General features: G+C 32.1%; 1 non-coding gene and 1 pseudogene across 2 annotated transcripts; both read left to right on the forward strand.

Annotated features, from left to right (window-relative positions):
* Nucleotides 1-296: 296 nt before the first annotated feature.
* On the forward strand, nucleotides 297-2,780 carry LOC105775207 (uncharacterized). 2 transcript variants are annotated; one of them, XR_008189693.1, is made up of 8 exons: nucleotides 297-560; nucleotides 666-731; nucleotides 802-1,370; nucleotides 1,452-1,544; nucleotides 1,627-1,732; nucleotides 1,813-2,064; nucleotides 2,148-2,337; nucleotides 2,437-2,780. It is a non-coding gene; the product is annotated as an uncharacterized LOC105775207 (transcript). The 2 variants fall into 2 exon arrangements; XR_008189692.1 differs by having other exon boundaries at nucleotides 1,822-2,064.
* Nucleotides 2,781-5,212: 2,432 nt separating this feature from the next.
* LOC105775725 (F-box protein CPR1-like) lies at nucleotides 5,213-6,570 on the forward strand (annotated as a pseudogene).
* Nucleotides 6,571-17,310: the final 10,740 nt, after the last annotated feature.

Raw genomic sequence — 17,310 nt, forward strand, 5'->3', positions numbered from 1 at the left:
TTAAGAAAAATTAAGGACTTATTTTATTAACGTGGAACTTATTACATGTGATTGAAACTAGTATTAGATATAACTACAATGTTGATTATTTTTGTAATTTCCAAAGTAAAATTAGAAAAAGCAAGAAACATAAATAAACAATCTCATGTAAATAATTTTTTAAAGTGGTCTATAATAGTTCTTTTAGGATGATAACGTCACATGGTTTCTGAAAGTGATAGAAAACAATAGTGATCATCCCAATTCTCAACCATAAAAACCCTTGCATAATGGAGGTTCAACATTGTGCAGAAGCTACCACTAAAACAATGGCTTATCTTCAACCATTGATCTTCTATATTCTGTCTGCTCTTGCAATATTCTGGCTTATTTCTCCCTCCCATTCCTCTTTAGATAATGTTAATGACAAGACTACTGTGTCACTATACTATGAAACAAGTTTATGTCCACGTTGTGCCTCCTTTATCTCCAATGACCTCGTCAAGGTCTTCCACACTGACCTCCATACCATTATCAATCTAAGATTGGTCCCTGGGAGCAATGCTGAAATCCATTGCCAGGTTTCCAACTCCATTCTTCATTTTAATATATTTTCATTATTAACTAGTGAAGTTCAATTTCTTTCTTCTACTGTAACTAATTATAGTTTATGCAACAATGTCCAGCATGGAGAAGAAGAATGCCACTTAAACACTATACATAGTTGTGTCATCCATTTCTGGCCTGATGTGGTAACTTCTATTAGCCTTAAGTATTTGTACTCGTCTCCAACTCGTGTTTAATTACTCTACTGTGGTGCAGAAAGAACACTTGGAATTTATTGGTGTTGAAATTGGCCAACCATGCTGCTGTTTGAAGTGCATGCAGCTTGATGACATGCTGCAGCACGTATACTTGCTGTAACAGCAAGGTTTTCTCTTTAGTTTCTTTGTTAAGCTACTTAGTTGAAAATGAACTAAGTTGGTATTGTTTTGATGTTTTTAGGTGCTGATTGACATAATCAGCTTGTGTGCAAGTTAAGTTTTACTTGTTTCAAAGTAAAACTAGTGGTAGTAGGTAGTATTTGGTGATGTATTTGACTATATATATGTTATTTTTCTAGTTGAATGAATGAGCTGAATGAGCTATCAGCCATTAGCTCCCTTGCTGCACGTTTGTGAGCAAGTAAATTGTTTTTGTTTCTTCCTCCTTTGTTCTCTGTCTTGTTCTGTTTCTTTTTACTGCTGCCATAGTTCCAACAATTGGCTGCACAGAGCAACAAAGCTTAAAGGGGGGGGCCCGTTGAAGCACTGTGGAAAAATTGCAGTGAAAAGCTGAGATTGAATGAGGAGATAATCAACAAATGCTATACCACTGGATTTGGATATAAGGTTGGCTGCATGTCTTAGTATTTAATTAACACTTCTCCTTTGCTTTTTCTAACATTGAATTTCCAAATTAATAAAATGCAGCTTCTGCTGCAATATGCTAACGAGACTGCACATCTGAAGCCACCTCAAGAATATGTGCCATGGGTGGTGGTGAATAATCAGCCACTCAGACAAGTGAGTTTGTTTATTTCTCTCTTGGTGTGACCGAAGTAAAATTTTGTGACAAGTAACTTCAATATTTATTTCATGGTTGCAGGACTTTGAAAATTTTATGAAATATGTGTGCCAAGCTTATAAAGGAGATCATAAACCAGCTGCTTGCAAAGCACAACCATCCAATCTCAGCCCAACCATCTATGCATGTAATATCTATATATGGAGTAGTTTTCTTTTGATTTGTAAATTTGTAAAAATACATTGTATCATTTTTCATTATGGGTAGCATTTGCAGTACCCCAGCCGCCAGTAATTCCAGTGGTAGACTTCTACAAGTTGGCACTTCAGTTGCCTCCCTCTGTTTGTAGGTCTACTCTCAACTGTAAACTCCCAATCCCAACTGAATTCAAAATACATGGAATTTGGGCGCATACATGGAATTTGGGCGCAAGACGCTCATGACATGCCGGTGCCCCCATATGATACACATCATCCCTGCACCAATCCACAACCTACCATATTACAATCAAAACTCAGAGTATGCATACGAACATTCTTTGCCTGAAACTATTAAGTAATTTATCTGTAATCTAATCAACTTTTTTGTTTCTTATTTAAAAGAAATTGTTGAAAAGCGATGTAGCTCTTTGGAACCAATTGCCCACACTATGGCCGAACTTGGCATCGACAGAGTCAGACATTGGGTTTTGGTTCAAGGAATGGAAGAAACATGGCACATGTTCCGACTTTGCACAACATCCTCTGTCATACTTCCAATCGGCCATACAACTTAGGACAAATTTAAATCCAGGTATATCGAATAAATTGTTTTTATTTTCCCTTCACATTCCTATTTGTGTTTAATATACTTTATTGTCTCTTATTTGTTCTAATGAGTTTTGGGATTTAGCTATGGGACTCACACGTGGATCCACCTATACGGTCCAACAAGTAGTGGATATAGTTTTCCGACTTATAGGAGCATCTCCACAAATTTCATGCAGTAAACACAGAAGAACTAGAGTTCTACTACTCAGGGAGATGTTTATTTGTTATGGAAGACCGGGGCCATCCCATACCTTTGGAACTCCCCAAAATTGTTCCAACTTATTTTACGGCCTGTGCAGTAGTGGATCCGATACCATAGAATTTCCATAGTCAGCTTTACCACAATTGTCTCATATATGTTTAAAAATGTTTAATGTAATATCTGAATTATCAATATGTGTTTTATTACAGCACTCTAAATTATCATATGCGTTTTATTGAGCTAGTGCTTATTTTGAAACTCAAGTATTTATGTCATAGTTTAAAATAATCCAATTAATATTACATATTTTCAATATGTTTTTTATCTTTATAAAATCCGATCAACAAATTTGAATGATTTAAACTCAAAATTATTCGATTTGAAATAACATTAATCTGAAGATAGATTTAAAATTATCTAAACCCAATCCCATAACATTCAATATCTTTCTTTATATAATTTCTACTACTGTTATAACCCAAAATCTTTAAGTCCAACAGAACTAATAATACATATTTTTAATGTGTGTTTTATCTTTGCAAAGTCCAATGCAATTCCTTCGCATGTTACTCTTTTTTTAAAGTCGTCTTCAAACAGAGAAGAAGGAAATTTAATAAAACGAAAATAGAAACTATTCAACTAGATTCAAGCAATTGAACAAAAATATCAAATCTTTTCCTTTCAAAAAAAATATTTACTTTCAAAAGTTTGGGTTTTATTTACTTTATTCTTCCAATTTTCGATTTTCTCTTCTTCTTTTTTTATTGATTGAGTTTCAATCCTCACCATAAATATTTATGTAAATTTATGTAGAAAGCCCTTTCCATAAATAGTTCTAAAAATTATGATTTTACAAAACTTTTAAATTATTTTCATTAATTTAAATATATATAATAAAAATTAAAATCAATTATATATTAAATAAAGAAGAATTCAATTCGATTGTGGATAACCGTAATTGCTAAACTTACATTTTATACTCCTCAAAACAGCTTGAGTTGCCTTGTCACATCCCAAAATTAGGGGTAGAAGAAATTTAAATTTATTAAAAAAATAATAAGAATAGGGTAGCGAACTTAGAATGCATTAGAAATTAATTGTTAATAATAATAGATAACTAGGCTTAATGGTTAAAGTGTTAAGCAAGCTAAGGTCTTATATTCAAACTCCCTTTTGCATCCTTTGTTGATTTTTATTCATTTTCTCTACTTGGGCCAAAATCCTTAAAACCAATTTCTTGAAGGCTTATGTTAAGACTTAGTTTGCTAATGTTAAAACTTAGCATTCTCTTTGGTCCTAAGTTTGGAATTTTGTGCATTTTCAATTAAAATATTTTATTCTCTTATTCTTACCCCATAAGGTATTGAATTCCTAATTTTAAATTAATTCCTTGCCCAAATAAAAAATTGTTTTTATTAATTAAGTCCTTAATTTAAATCAATCCTAATTCTTAATTCTATTTCAGTTAGGGAAAAAGTTTTATAAATAGTTCATCTTTCAAACCCTAAAATTTTTATTTAGAATTTTTTCAAGAAAAACTCTCAAAATTAAGGCTGAGCAAAATCTAATTCGATTCGAAAAACTCGATAAAAAATTTAAATTTTGCATTAAATAGTTCGATAAAAATTTGTCATGGGACAGTGACAGAAAACTATCATGTTAGGGACAGTGGCAGAAAACTATCACCACAATTCCTAGCAATAATGGTTAACTTTCAGTTTCAGTCCCTCTCTACTTTTTAATTATATAAGAATAGTTAAATCTAAATTTTGGTCCCTATATTGAGTTAAAATTTGAGATTTGGCCTTTATACTTCTTTTATAATTTGGCACTTCAACGTTTATAATGTCATTATTTAGTCTAAATATTTTATTCTAATTAAAATTCTGACCTAAATTTAAAGAAACATTAACATATTGTTTTTTTTTTGTTAGCTTCAATTCCACTATAATGCCAATTTTTGTAACAAACTTATATTAGCATTGTCGATCGGGGGTGAAGCTAGGAAAGTTAATTATATAATTTTTTGATAGTAAATATGTAATTTCATAATTTTAATAACTTATATCTATATAAATTTTAGAGAATAAATCAAATTCAGATAATTTTTGCGCATAAATAGAATTTATGAAGAGTTGTTAATTTTTCATATTAATTTTTTATTTTAGATTTTTAGACTTATTTTAACAAAATTGACTTTGTTTTATGCTTTTTTAATATTATTTGACAAATTTGAAAGCCCTTTTCATAAATATTTGCAAAAAAATAATGATTTTAAAAGAATTTTAAGTTATTTATACTATTTTAAACAAATAATATTTATTTTTATAATAAAATTAAAATTAATTATATATTAAATAAAAAGAAATTTAATTCGATTTCAGATAATCATTGGTTGCAAATAAAGAATTTTAATAACTCCTAAAAATTAAACATCGCTGTAACCAAAAGAATAAAATTAATGTATTAAATGCTTCTTTGCTTAAAACGTATTAAATGCAAATAAGGAAATTTGCCTAAAACGTATTAAATGCTTACCTTTTATGCTTCTTTGCTTCATGGTTAAGGTTTGGACCATAGATGACACCTACCAACTCCCATTTTGCTTGCTTACATACTCCTCTTAGTCAATTACAAAGAAAATCAAAAGAGGAAGATGCAGAGGCCAAGATTTGAATTGCCAGAAGCTTTGGTTATGAAATTCTGTCAAAGCTTCCAGTTAAATCCCTTACTCGCTTCAACTGTGTTTGTAAGTATTGGTGTTCTTCTTTTCAAACTCCTCATTTCATTTCCAATAATTATCACAACAACCTTGAAAACAACAACCTTAATCTACTTCTTAGTCGCTGTAATGGTAACACCTTCCAACTTTATTTCTCTCAACTTTCAAATGAAAAAGATCAAAATTATATAGTAAAACAAAACATTATCAAAATTATAAAGTAAAACAAAACATTCACCTGCCCTTTTTTAAGAATGATGTTCCCTCTGTTTATGGTGCTTGTCATGGATTATTGTGTTTACTTTATCCTTCAAAGGATAAGGCTGCCATTTGGAACCCATCAACTAGAGAGTTTAAAATCCTTCCACCATCTTCAATCCAACGCCCTCCATATTTTTCCCCATTCGAAGAAACCTACCTTACTTTAGATGGCGTTTCTTGTAACCACGCTGCTTTTGGGTTTGATTCTAAAACTGATGACTACAAAGTCATACGATTTGTTACTCTTACTTTTGTTAATAGTGAAGAAGAATATCCACATCCTCATTTTATGTACCAAGTTGAGTTGTATTCTCTTAGAAGTAATTCCTGGACGAAAATTCCATCTCCTGATTATAGGCCAACTGAAACAACTTTGGGAAATAATTATGTAGACGGAATTTGCTATTGGAAAACAGAGAGGGGCATATCTTGATTTTAGAGGACTAATTCTTTCATTTGACATGGGGAATGAGAAGTTCTTAATTTTACCTATCCCAGAATTCGTTGGGTCTTTCCCAGAATACTATGTTAATCTATTGGTGTTTAATGGATCACTTGGTGCTATTGTTTACCCAACAGAAAGAATTGACACGTCTATTGATTTATGGGTTACAAGTGAAGGAGTGTGGACTAAACAATTCAATATTAAATCCATTTCTGGAGTTGTACACCCATTGGGATTTGGAAAAAATGGTGACTTGTTTCTTAGGGACACAAATGATAAAGAACACCTATTTGATGCCTCCACCCAAGAGCTTAAGGAGCTTGAGATTAATACTTATCTAGATCATTTTCGGTTCGCCATCTCCCTTCATGCTTATTTAGAGAGCCTGGTTCGTATCAATGGAATACAAGAGGTTGAGAAATATGTAATACGTTAACCAACGAGAAATGCATCAAATGAATACTGAATATGAAGAAGGATATGCATGAATGGATATTGCATATGAAGGGAGAACATAAATGTGTAAGATGTAATAGGAATTTTTAGTTGTGAGCTTCTTAATATTGCTATTATTGTTTGGATTATATGTTTGAGGTGTTAGCCATTGCCTGGTTTGTGTATTTAGAGAATTATTCAGTTTATGTTTGGTTTTAGTTGCTTAGATATCCATAGTTTGAAAATATCATTCTCCAAAGTGGTGAAATGAATATAAGTTTAAAATGCATAACAAAATGGAATTGCAAAATTTTGCGTTATATACCCTCAAAAAACCACACAATAAACAAATTGAAAGTTTGAAAACAAAGAAAAAGGAAATTTCATACAACGAAAATGGAAACTCACCAACCAGATTCAAGCAATTGAACAAAAAAATCAAATCTTTTCCCTCTCAAAAAAAGGTAATTACTTTCAAAAGTTTGGGTTTTTTATTTACATTAATTGTTTATTCTTTCAATTTTCGATTTTCCCCCCTTTTATTGATTGAGTTTCAATCCCCACCAAAAAATTAATTTTGTTTGACTTTTTAAAAGCTATTGAGTTCCATGGAACCATCCTTAATATAAGAGAATTGTCAAGTTTACTTGGTAAACCATCCTTTAAAAAGTGACGAAGAAACACAAATCTTAATTATCAAAATTTAGCATTGTCTATCCCATATACCAAAATTATTTGATTAATTTATTTTTATTAATATGTATAATTGAATCATTAGAATTAAGTGACTCGAATCCTTATTTAAATAAAATACGTGGTAAAATAAAATAAAAGTAAAATCCCTATAGAATTATACTTCTTTTATTTTATTTTAGAATAAGGTTTTTTAAATCTTATTAAACTCCATGTATATGATATTGATTAGAATAAGAAGTTTCACTCCTATTAGAATAAGGTTTACAAGCCTATAAATAGGCATAGTCTACTCCTCTTGTAATTAATTCGAATTCGACATAGTGAATTTTCTTCTCCTCTGCCCGTGGTTTTTTCCTGAAAGGGTTTCCACGTAAAATTTGTATGTTCTTTATTTTCTATTTCTATTTTTCTTTGCGATATATTGTCATTACCGACATTATATTTTTCACAAATTGATATCAGAGCTTTCGGGTTGTTCATCTCAATCACGGTAATGACGTCTTTGAAGTACGAAATTCTGCTATTGGATCGCAACACCAGATTTGCGTTGTGGCAGATAAAGATGCAAGCAGTTCTTGCACAGATGGACTTAGAGGAAGCCCTACTAGGGGTAGATAAGATGCCTTCAACATTGACGGAAGAAGAGAAGAAGCGCAAGGATCGAAAGGCGTTAACACAGTTACATCTGCATTTGTCTAACGAAATTTTGCAAGATGTGATGAAGGAAAAGACTGCCGCTGGATTATGGAAGAGGTTGGAATAGATATGTATGTCGAAAACTCTAACTAGTAAGCTATATATGAAGCAGCGTCTTTATGCTCATCGTTTGGAGGAAGGTGCATCTGTGCACGAACACTTAACAGTGTTCAAAGAAATTCCCTCAAACTTGGAGGTCATGGAGGTTCAGTATGATGAGGAAGATCTAGGGTTGATTCTACTTTGTTCGTTGTCCCCGTCTTATTCAACCTTTAGAGATACCATTTTATATAGTCGTGAGTCTCTCACAGTTGATGAGGTTTATGATTCTTTAACCTCGTATGATAAGATGAAGCATCTTGTGGTTAAAACTGACTCTCAGGGAGAGGGTCTTATTGTTCGTGGGAGATAGGATCGGAATGCTGATGATGATCGTGGAAGGACACAGGAACGAAATCCTCGCAGTAAATCTAAGGGTAGATCGAAGTCTTCAAATAGAGGTAAAACTTGTAACTTTTGCAAGAAGAAAGGGCACATTAAATCTGAGTGCTATAAGCTACAGAACAAGATTAAAAGGGCGGCTGCGAATCAAAATGGAAAACAACTAGAAAATTCTGGTAAAGCTGATGTTGTAGAAGATTACAGCAATAGTGAACTTCTAGTCGCTTCTGTCAACAATTCCAAAGTGAGCGAGGAGTGGATCCTTAATTCGGGTTACACCTTTCACATGAGTCCCAATCGAGATTGATTTACAACTTACGAAACAGTGTCTGAAGGTATTGTGTTGATGGGAAATAATGCTTCATGTAGAATTGCAGGTGTTGGAACAATTAGAGTTAAGATGTTTGATGGAGTTGTCAGAACACTCAGTGAAGTACGACATGTTCTAAAATTAAAGAGAAATTTAATTTCATTGAGTACTCTTGATTTAAAAGGGTACAAATACACAGTTGAAAGTGGGGTTTTGAAGATTTCTAAAGGTTCCCTCATTGTGATGAAAGGGCAGAGAAAGACTGCCAAGTTATATATTTTGCAGGATTCTACTGTTACTGGTGATGTAGCTGTGTCATCCTCTTCCTTGTCAGATGATGATATTACTAAACTTTGGCATATGCGCCTAGGGCATATGAGTGGGAATGGCATGACAGAATTGAGCAAAAGAGGACTTCTTGATGGGCAAGGAATTTGCAAATTGAAGTTCTGTGAGCACTGCATTTTTGTGAAGCAAAAGAGAGTTCGATTCACCAGAGGAATCCATAACACGAAGGGAACATTAGAGTATATTCATTCTAATTTGTGGGGGCCATCCAGAGTACCTTCGAGAGGTGGAGCTAATTATATGCTAACTTTTATTGATGATTTTTCTAGAAAAGTGTGGGCGTTCTTCCTGAAGCAGAAAAACGATGTTTTTTTCGCATTTAAGTCTTGGAAAACCATGATTGAAAAATAGACGGGAAAGCAAATAAAATACCTCCGCACAGACAATGGCTTAGAGTTCTGTTCTGATGAATTTAATAAACTGTGCAAGTCAGAAGGGATCGTGAGACACTTGACAATTCGTCATACTCCACAGCAAAATGGCGTTACAGAACGAATGAACAGAACGATCATGGAGAAGGTTTGATGTATGTTGTCAAATGCCAACTTATCAAAGTCATTTTGGGTAGAAGCAGCCTATATTGCATGGTTTTTGATCAACCGATCTCCATCCGTTGCCATTGAGAAAAAGACTCCACAAGAGGTATGGTCTGGTAATCCTACTGACTATTCTGATTTAAAGATCTTTGGTTGTCCTGCGTATGCTCATGTTGATAATGGAAAATTGGAACCGAGATCTATTAAATGTGTTTTTCTTGGTTATAAAGCTAATGTAAAAGGGTATAAGTTATGGTGTCCTGAAAATAGAAAAGTTGTGATTAGCAGAGATGTTGTTTTTGATGAAACTGCTATGCTACCTAACTTATCTCTTAAAGACTCTTCCAATAAAGAAAATCAAAAGTAGGTGGAGCATCAAATTAATCTAGAATCTACAACAGAGTCGACTACTAAAGCCAGTACAAAAATTCAAAATAGAGTTGCTTCTTCACCACAATACTCTATTGCCAAAAACAGAACTAGAAGAGAAATTAAACCTCCAAAGAAGTATGCCGAGGTTGATCTAGTTGCTTATGCTTTAAATGTGGCTGAAGATATAGATGCAAACCAAGAGCCATTTAATTATTCTGAGGCGGTTAGTTGTGAAGACTCAGAAAAGTAGATGTTTGCTATGCAAGAGGAGATGGAATCACTACACAAAAATCAAACATGGGATCTTGTGAAACTTCCTAAAGGTAAAAAGGTTGTTCGTTATAAATGGGTGTTTAAGAAGAAAGAGAGGACTCCAAGAGTTGGAGAACCCACATATAAGGCAAGGCTTGTTGCAAAAGGTTACAGTCAAATTCCAGGAGTGGACTTCACAGATGTGTTCTCTCCAGTTGTGAAGCATAGTTCGATTCGAGCTTTGCTTGGTATTGTGGCCATGCATGATTTGGAGCTTGAGCAGTTAGATATAAAAACTGCATTTTTGCATGGAGAACTTGGGGAGGATATTTACATGCAACAACTAAAGGGTTTTACAGTATCAGAAAAAGAGGACTATGTTTGCTTGCTGAAAAAGTCCCTTTACGGTTTGAAACAGTCACCAAGACAATGGTATAAGAGGTTTGATTCCTTTATGACTTATGATTTTAAAAGAAGTAACTTTGACAGTTGTGTTTATTTTAAGAAAAACAGTGATGGTTCTTTTGTGTATCGGTTCTTTTGTGTATCTACTCTTTTATGTTGATGACATGTTGATAGCAGCGAAAGATAAAGGAGAGAAAAGGAAGGTCAAAGCCCAACTAAGTGAAGAATTTGAGATGAAAGACTTGGGACCAGCAAAGAAGATACTTGGTATGGAGATTCTCAGAGATAGAAAAGCAAGTAAATTGTACCTAAGTTAGAAGGGGTACATTGAGAAAGTTCTTTGCAGATTCAATATGCAGAATGCTAAGCCTGTTAGTACTCCTTTAGCAGCCCATTTCAGACTTTCATCGGCTTTGTCTCTACAATCAGATGATGAGATTGAGTACATGTCACATGTTCCATACTCTAGTGTAGTGGGATCTCTCATGTATGCCATGGTTTGTTCACGTCCAGATTTATCATATGCAGTTAGTGCAGTTAGCAGATACATGGCGAATCCCGGTAAAGAAAATTGGAAAGCAGTTCAGTGGGTTTTAAGATACTTACGAGGTACTACCGATGTTTGCTTACAGTTTGGAAGAACTAGAGATGGAGTCATTAGGTATGTTGATGCTAATTTTACTGGAGACCTCGATAGAAGAAGATCTCTCACAGGTTATGTCTTTACAATCGGAGGTTGTGCAATCAGTTGGAAAGCCACTTTGCAAACTACAGTCTCTTTGTCTACCACTAAAGCTGAGTACATGGCGATTACTGAGGCTTGTAAAGAAGCTATTTGGTTGAAGGGACTCTTTAGTGAACTCAATGAAGACCTTCAAATTAGTAAAGTATTTTGTGATAGTCAAAGTGTCATCTTCCTTACAAAAGATCAAATGTTTCATGAGAGAACAAAACACATTGATGTTAGGTATCATTTTGTTCGTGATATTATTGCTCGTGGTGATATTGTTGTGAGAACAATTAGTACTTATGAAAATCCTGCAGATATGATGACTAAGTCACTTCCTATAACCAAGTATGAGCATTGCTTAGACTTGGTTGGTGTTCATTGTTGAAGATAAACCCTTAAGGGGTTTTACGGAAGAGGTGGAGAACTTGTTCATTGAAAGTTCGCGATGAAGAACTTGTTTATTAAGAATTCGTGTTAAGGTGGAGATTGTTAGAATTAAGTGACTCGAATCCTTATTTAAATAAAATACAGTGGTAAAATAAAATAAAAGTAAAATCCCTATAGAATTATACTTCTTTTATTTTATTTTAGAATAAGGTTTTTTAAATCTTATTAAACTCCATGTATATGATATTGATTAGAATAAGGAGTCTCACTCCTATTAGAATAAGGTTTACAAGCCTATAAATAGGCATAGTCTACTCCTCTTGTAATTAATTCGAACTCGACATAGTGAATTTTCTTCTCCTCTGCCCGTGGTTTTTTCCCGAAAGGGTTTCTACGTAAAATTTGTGTGTTCTTTATTTTCTATTTCTATTTTTCTTTGCGATATATTGTCATTACTTACATTATATTTTTCACAGAATCAAAATCAAAATTTTATGTGTAGAATTATACAAATTAAATTTCATATATTATCAATTTCTTTGATTTATTAAAATTCAACATAAAAAAAGAATTTTATTCAAGAGTTGGGGTGAATTTCTGTCCGGAAATTATAGTTGACTTCTTGATTAATTTATATTCATATAACTGATTCAAACGAAATGTTGCATTAAAATATAATATTTTGGGGGAAATGATCCAACCCAAATCCAAGAGTAGAAAAACAAATATATGTCTTCGGTGGCATATTTTAGGGACATTTAGGAAGCATCCTAAATTTTCTTGTGGTTGGATTACATAGAGTTATACGATAATTAGGAATATCACATAAACAAAGTAATCCACTATCAACCCAAAAGAGAAAAGGAGTCATAACATAAAAATTATTGGGTAGTTGTTGAAGCATATCTTGATAAGAAATGAGTGCTTGATCAACATACAAGTGCATAACATTACTAACTCTTTTTTTGGTGCAAAAAATAGCCTAAACCCTAACCTAAGTAATTACAACAGAAAATTCAACTACTCTATCAAACCCAAATTCATCTAAGAACTCCTCTAGGATCCTAACAAATAGTTGCACTTGTGAATTGCTTCCTGAAGTCATTTTAGTGAGACTATCTGCAAGTCTATTCCTCTCCCTTGGAATATGTGTGAAGTTCCACTGTTTAACAGTTTGTAAGTTCAAGTGAATTCATTTTACCAAAACTGATGGTGAACTTTCTAAGCGATAAGTCTGTATACCTATAATAACTTCCAAACTATACGAGTGGACCAAAATATTCTTATACCCCCGTTCCATAATAAGTGCCAAACCTTCAAGAATACTCCAAAATTCAGCCTCAAAAGCGGAACATTAACTCCCCAAATAATGGTTATAACCAAGAATCCATTCTCCTTTTTGTCCACAAATAACCCCCTGCAGCAGCAAATCCAGACTCCGTTAACCTAACAACCCATCAGTATAAAGATGTACCCAATCCCCTGTCAAAGAACCATCGGAAGCCAAACTAAATTGCTAAGACGGATTACACTTATATGCTGCATTGTACTGTTTGGCCCAACTCACCGATACCTTAATAATATACAGGAAACTCAATGGTACCTGTACAATAATAAACAAGAAGACCCGTATTGTTTTTACTATTGTTATGATGTTGAGAAATAAAGAAAAGATTTTCAATGAGATGGTACCAAGTTGCTGCCACACACTTAAAAGGAATGATAGACTTGACAGAAAACTTCAAGAGAATCACAATCAACAAATCTGCAGGAAGCCGATCCCTAATTTGAATTCTATTTTGTCAAAAATTCTTAGCTCAAAATGATGAGAAACTAGATTGTCAAGCTTAATTGCTAATTCAATACATTTTTAACCAGACATGACTATTGAAATTAGATCCTGTTTTTTTTTTTTATTGTTAGATGTTGATAATGACAAAAAAAATGATTACAAAGCAATAATAAAAGAAAAATAAAACACAGAGATTTTACTGGAAACCCTTTCAGGGAAAAATCATGGGAAGAATAGAAGAAATTTACTAATGTTGAAAACGGAATGATACAAGAGGAATTTCGACTATATCTATTTAAACATTTAAAAATCATATTCTGATCAATGTAAAATAGAAAAAGTGTAGTTCTATACGGATTCTACTTATGCGACATGATACGTACCCACAAGTCCTCTTATTTTGCTGCTGTATTTTATTTCTTTAACAAGTGATAAAATTTAGGTGACAAAACTCTTATAAAAAATATATAAAAGTCTAGTAAAATCAATTTGGTATGATTATACATAACTTTTCTGCTATGAGCTTTTCCTTGTAAATAAAAGTAATACACGTAAGGGTTATAGTACTTGTAATGAATTATTATTTCCAAGAAATAAAATTTCTCTATGAATAATCGTTCTAAAATAATAACATACCTCGTAATTCAATTATCGATGTTGACTATAGAAGAAGATTAATTGAGGATAAACCACATGTTAGATAATTAGTGAATGCTTAATTTAGTAGAAAACTTTTGACAGACTTATACCTTTAAAAAGAGGCTTTATTTAGCTTCTAAATTCTCCAAAATTGAGAATCACATTATTTCTTGCTCTTACATATATTCTTCACTGTCCAATTTCAATATTCAAATATTTGAGGCTGAAAAATGCAAAACATTGTTTCACATGCTTGTTCTTGAAATGTTTTGAATTGAGGTGAAATAATAAATTAGGTCTATTTTAAGAAAAATTATAAAATGTAATACAATAAAAGTTAAAAAATTATTGGGACTTTAGGAGATGAAATATTTATGGTGAAAAATTGAAAGCCCTAAACATTTAATTAATTTATTTTAGCCTGAATTTTTTTCTCACATTAAAAATTTAAAAAATACTTTTTGAGTCCCTTTCAACCCTAAACCTTGAGCGGCTGCACTCAAACAACTGTCAGAGCCGAGCCTATATTGCTTCATTCATTAAAAATAAATTGAACATCGTAATTATGCAAATTCTCTAACTCAATCTCCAATCTAGTACCTACACTTCAGATAAATTTATTGAAATTTTTAGCAGTTTAGATAATAATAAAAAACTTACAAAACACCCTTAAAGAACCAAACAAAATACAACTAGTAAAGAAGATAAAACACCAAAGTTGACCTAAATCCACCAACTCATAAGCTGCCTTTCACGCATTGCTAATGTCCCCTTCGAATGCAATCATAGCCCAGCATGTTGAAATCTTAAGCTTTAAAATGGGAAACACTTACATACTTTTACTATTTATTTTAATTAATTTTTGACATGAATTTTATTTAATTTGACACTTAATCAATGATTTTTTATGTACATATAATTATTGTCCAATGTGACAGGAAATGAGTAGATGCATGGATTATATGAAAATTTTGACACGAAAACTCGAATTAGCACACAAGAAAAAAAAAATAGAATTATGTTATTATTGTTTCTATTAAGACTGTTTTTTTAAGATTGCCTCTTTTATTTTAATATTTTATTAATTTTAGGTTATCATATTATATACAATATTCATATTATAAACGAAATAGTACAGGGCGCTGTAGCCAACCCTCAAAGTTCTAGGTTTAATTTAGTGTTATAATATTATATGGGTGAGTATTTGGTAACACTAGTAAGACATTGTTTTTAACTTTATAAGTAGAGTTATAAATTTGACATGTGTCCCATATTTTTATATATTTATATATTTTAATTTTTACTATATGCTATAAAACGGTCATCAACCCAACTTTACTTGTGAAATTTTTAAATTTCGTACATTGCCGCTTTAAAATTTAACTCCATAAACGGAGTAGAAATTTTGTTTTATTCTAAAATTCATGGTGAAAAATAAAACTTTAGTTTTCCTTTTTCTTTTCCTACAAAAACAACAACAATAACAACAACAACAATCTCTTGTTGGCTTTTCTGTTTTTTATCTCATATTATAGATGTGGTTTTTTTAGTTACAGAGTTTAATTCAAAATGTAGTATAAGTTAGCCAAAACCTAGAGATTAAGCTTCGACTTTTCAAAATTGCTACTATGAAGGGAATGGAGATGGCAGTGAAAGACCATCATGCTTGTAGCTTTACCCGTACAGAAATAATTTGATAAATTATTTATATATATATATATATATTAATACTTGATAAATTATTTTTTTAGGGACGGATCAATCTAAGAAATCATGCTAGACATGTTTTAAATTGATAAGTTACGATTAAGCTCTACTGTTTTGGAAAGCATGCTTAATCTTAGATTTATCTATTTCATATCTCGTTAATATTGGAATAAGAAGCTACTTGTAGGTGAAATCGATATTATATCTCTTCCTAATGAGTTAAGGTATCTTTGTTGGGAGAATTATCCTTCAAATTTTTATCCTCAAATTTTAATCTAAAGAATCTTATTGTGTTGATATTACATAATAGTGACATGGAACAACTGTGGAATGAAAATGATAAAAAAAACAGTTTGAGCATTGATATTGCTAGACATTATAAAGGATAAGAAAAGAGAAAAAATAGAAACAAAAATAGAGAGAGAAATAATGTAAAAGAAAACAAAAAATAATTAAAAAACTTTTATGTTTATATATACGATGTGACAATTTATTATTGGTAGAAATTTTTATCGGATATAACATTTTGATGTAAAATAAGTAACAGGAAAATCGACTTTTGATAAATAAAAAAGAATTTAGATATCAACTTAGTAAAAAGTTGAATATTTTCACATTTTCAAAATAATTGATGGTAGTTCACAAGTTATTGGTTGGTCTTAATTGGTTAACTTAGCATGAGTATGTGATCTTCCTTATTAATAAAATTCCTAAAATTGATTGAGAAAAAAAAAATAGAGAAGAATAATTGAGTACGCAACCTTTGGATTGTTTTTATTTTTCTCTGTTTTTTTAAACCTTTCCTCTTGGAATCAAATGTACATTAAAAAAAGCACGTAAACTAGACAACACTCTTTATATTTATAATAATCCCAACTAATTTAGTCAATAAAAAAACATTACTTGCATCACAAATTTGTGACTTTGAGATTACACACCGATCACCAAACCCCAGCATAACACAGTGAAGGCTTAGTAAATATCACACAAGGGCTGAAATAACAAGGGTTGAAAGCATGCATTTAGTAACTACTTGTAAACAAAGCGGTAAAATCAGTCCTAATTAAACCCGCTCATCTGCTCAAAGCTTTGAAAGACAAGGCAGTGAATGTCTTCTTCGATGAATGAAGACATGGAGCGTGGATGTTATTTTCAATGCCAACCCTATCACAGTGTTCATTCTCAAGCTAGATTGATGTTTACCCCATAGAGGAACCCAACATAAACACTTGGAAAAAAAATTCAAATGATTTTGGTTTAGTGGGAACTTCAAAGTGAAGAGTAGGTTTCATGGTACAACCATTTTGTCAAGCATAGCTGTCAAATATCTGGTAGATATATACTTTCCTAAGAATAGGTTGCAGTATTTTTAGGATATGATTAGATGCTTTCCTTTGTTGTATTTTAGGATGTGATTAGGGATTTGATTTGCTGTGATTAAGGAATTTAATATATATGCTGTACGAGAGCTATATAATTGAAAGTTTAACTGAATGAAAAGACACAGTATTCTCTTGTTTTGTTACATTTGACTTGATTGCTACATCAGTTTGGGCTAAAACTTGAATCTATTTTCTCTG

This window comes from Gossypium raimondii, chromosome 10 (genome assembly GCF_025698545.1).
Source record: "Gossypium raimondii isolate GPD5lz chromosome 10, ASM2569854v1, whole genome shotgun sequence".
Taxonomy (NCBI): Eukaryota; Viridiplantae; Streptophyta; class Magnoliopsida; order Malvales; family Malvaceae; genus Gossypium; species Gossypium raimondii.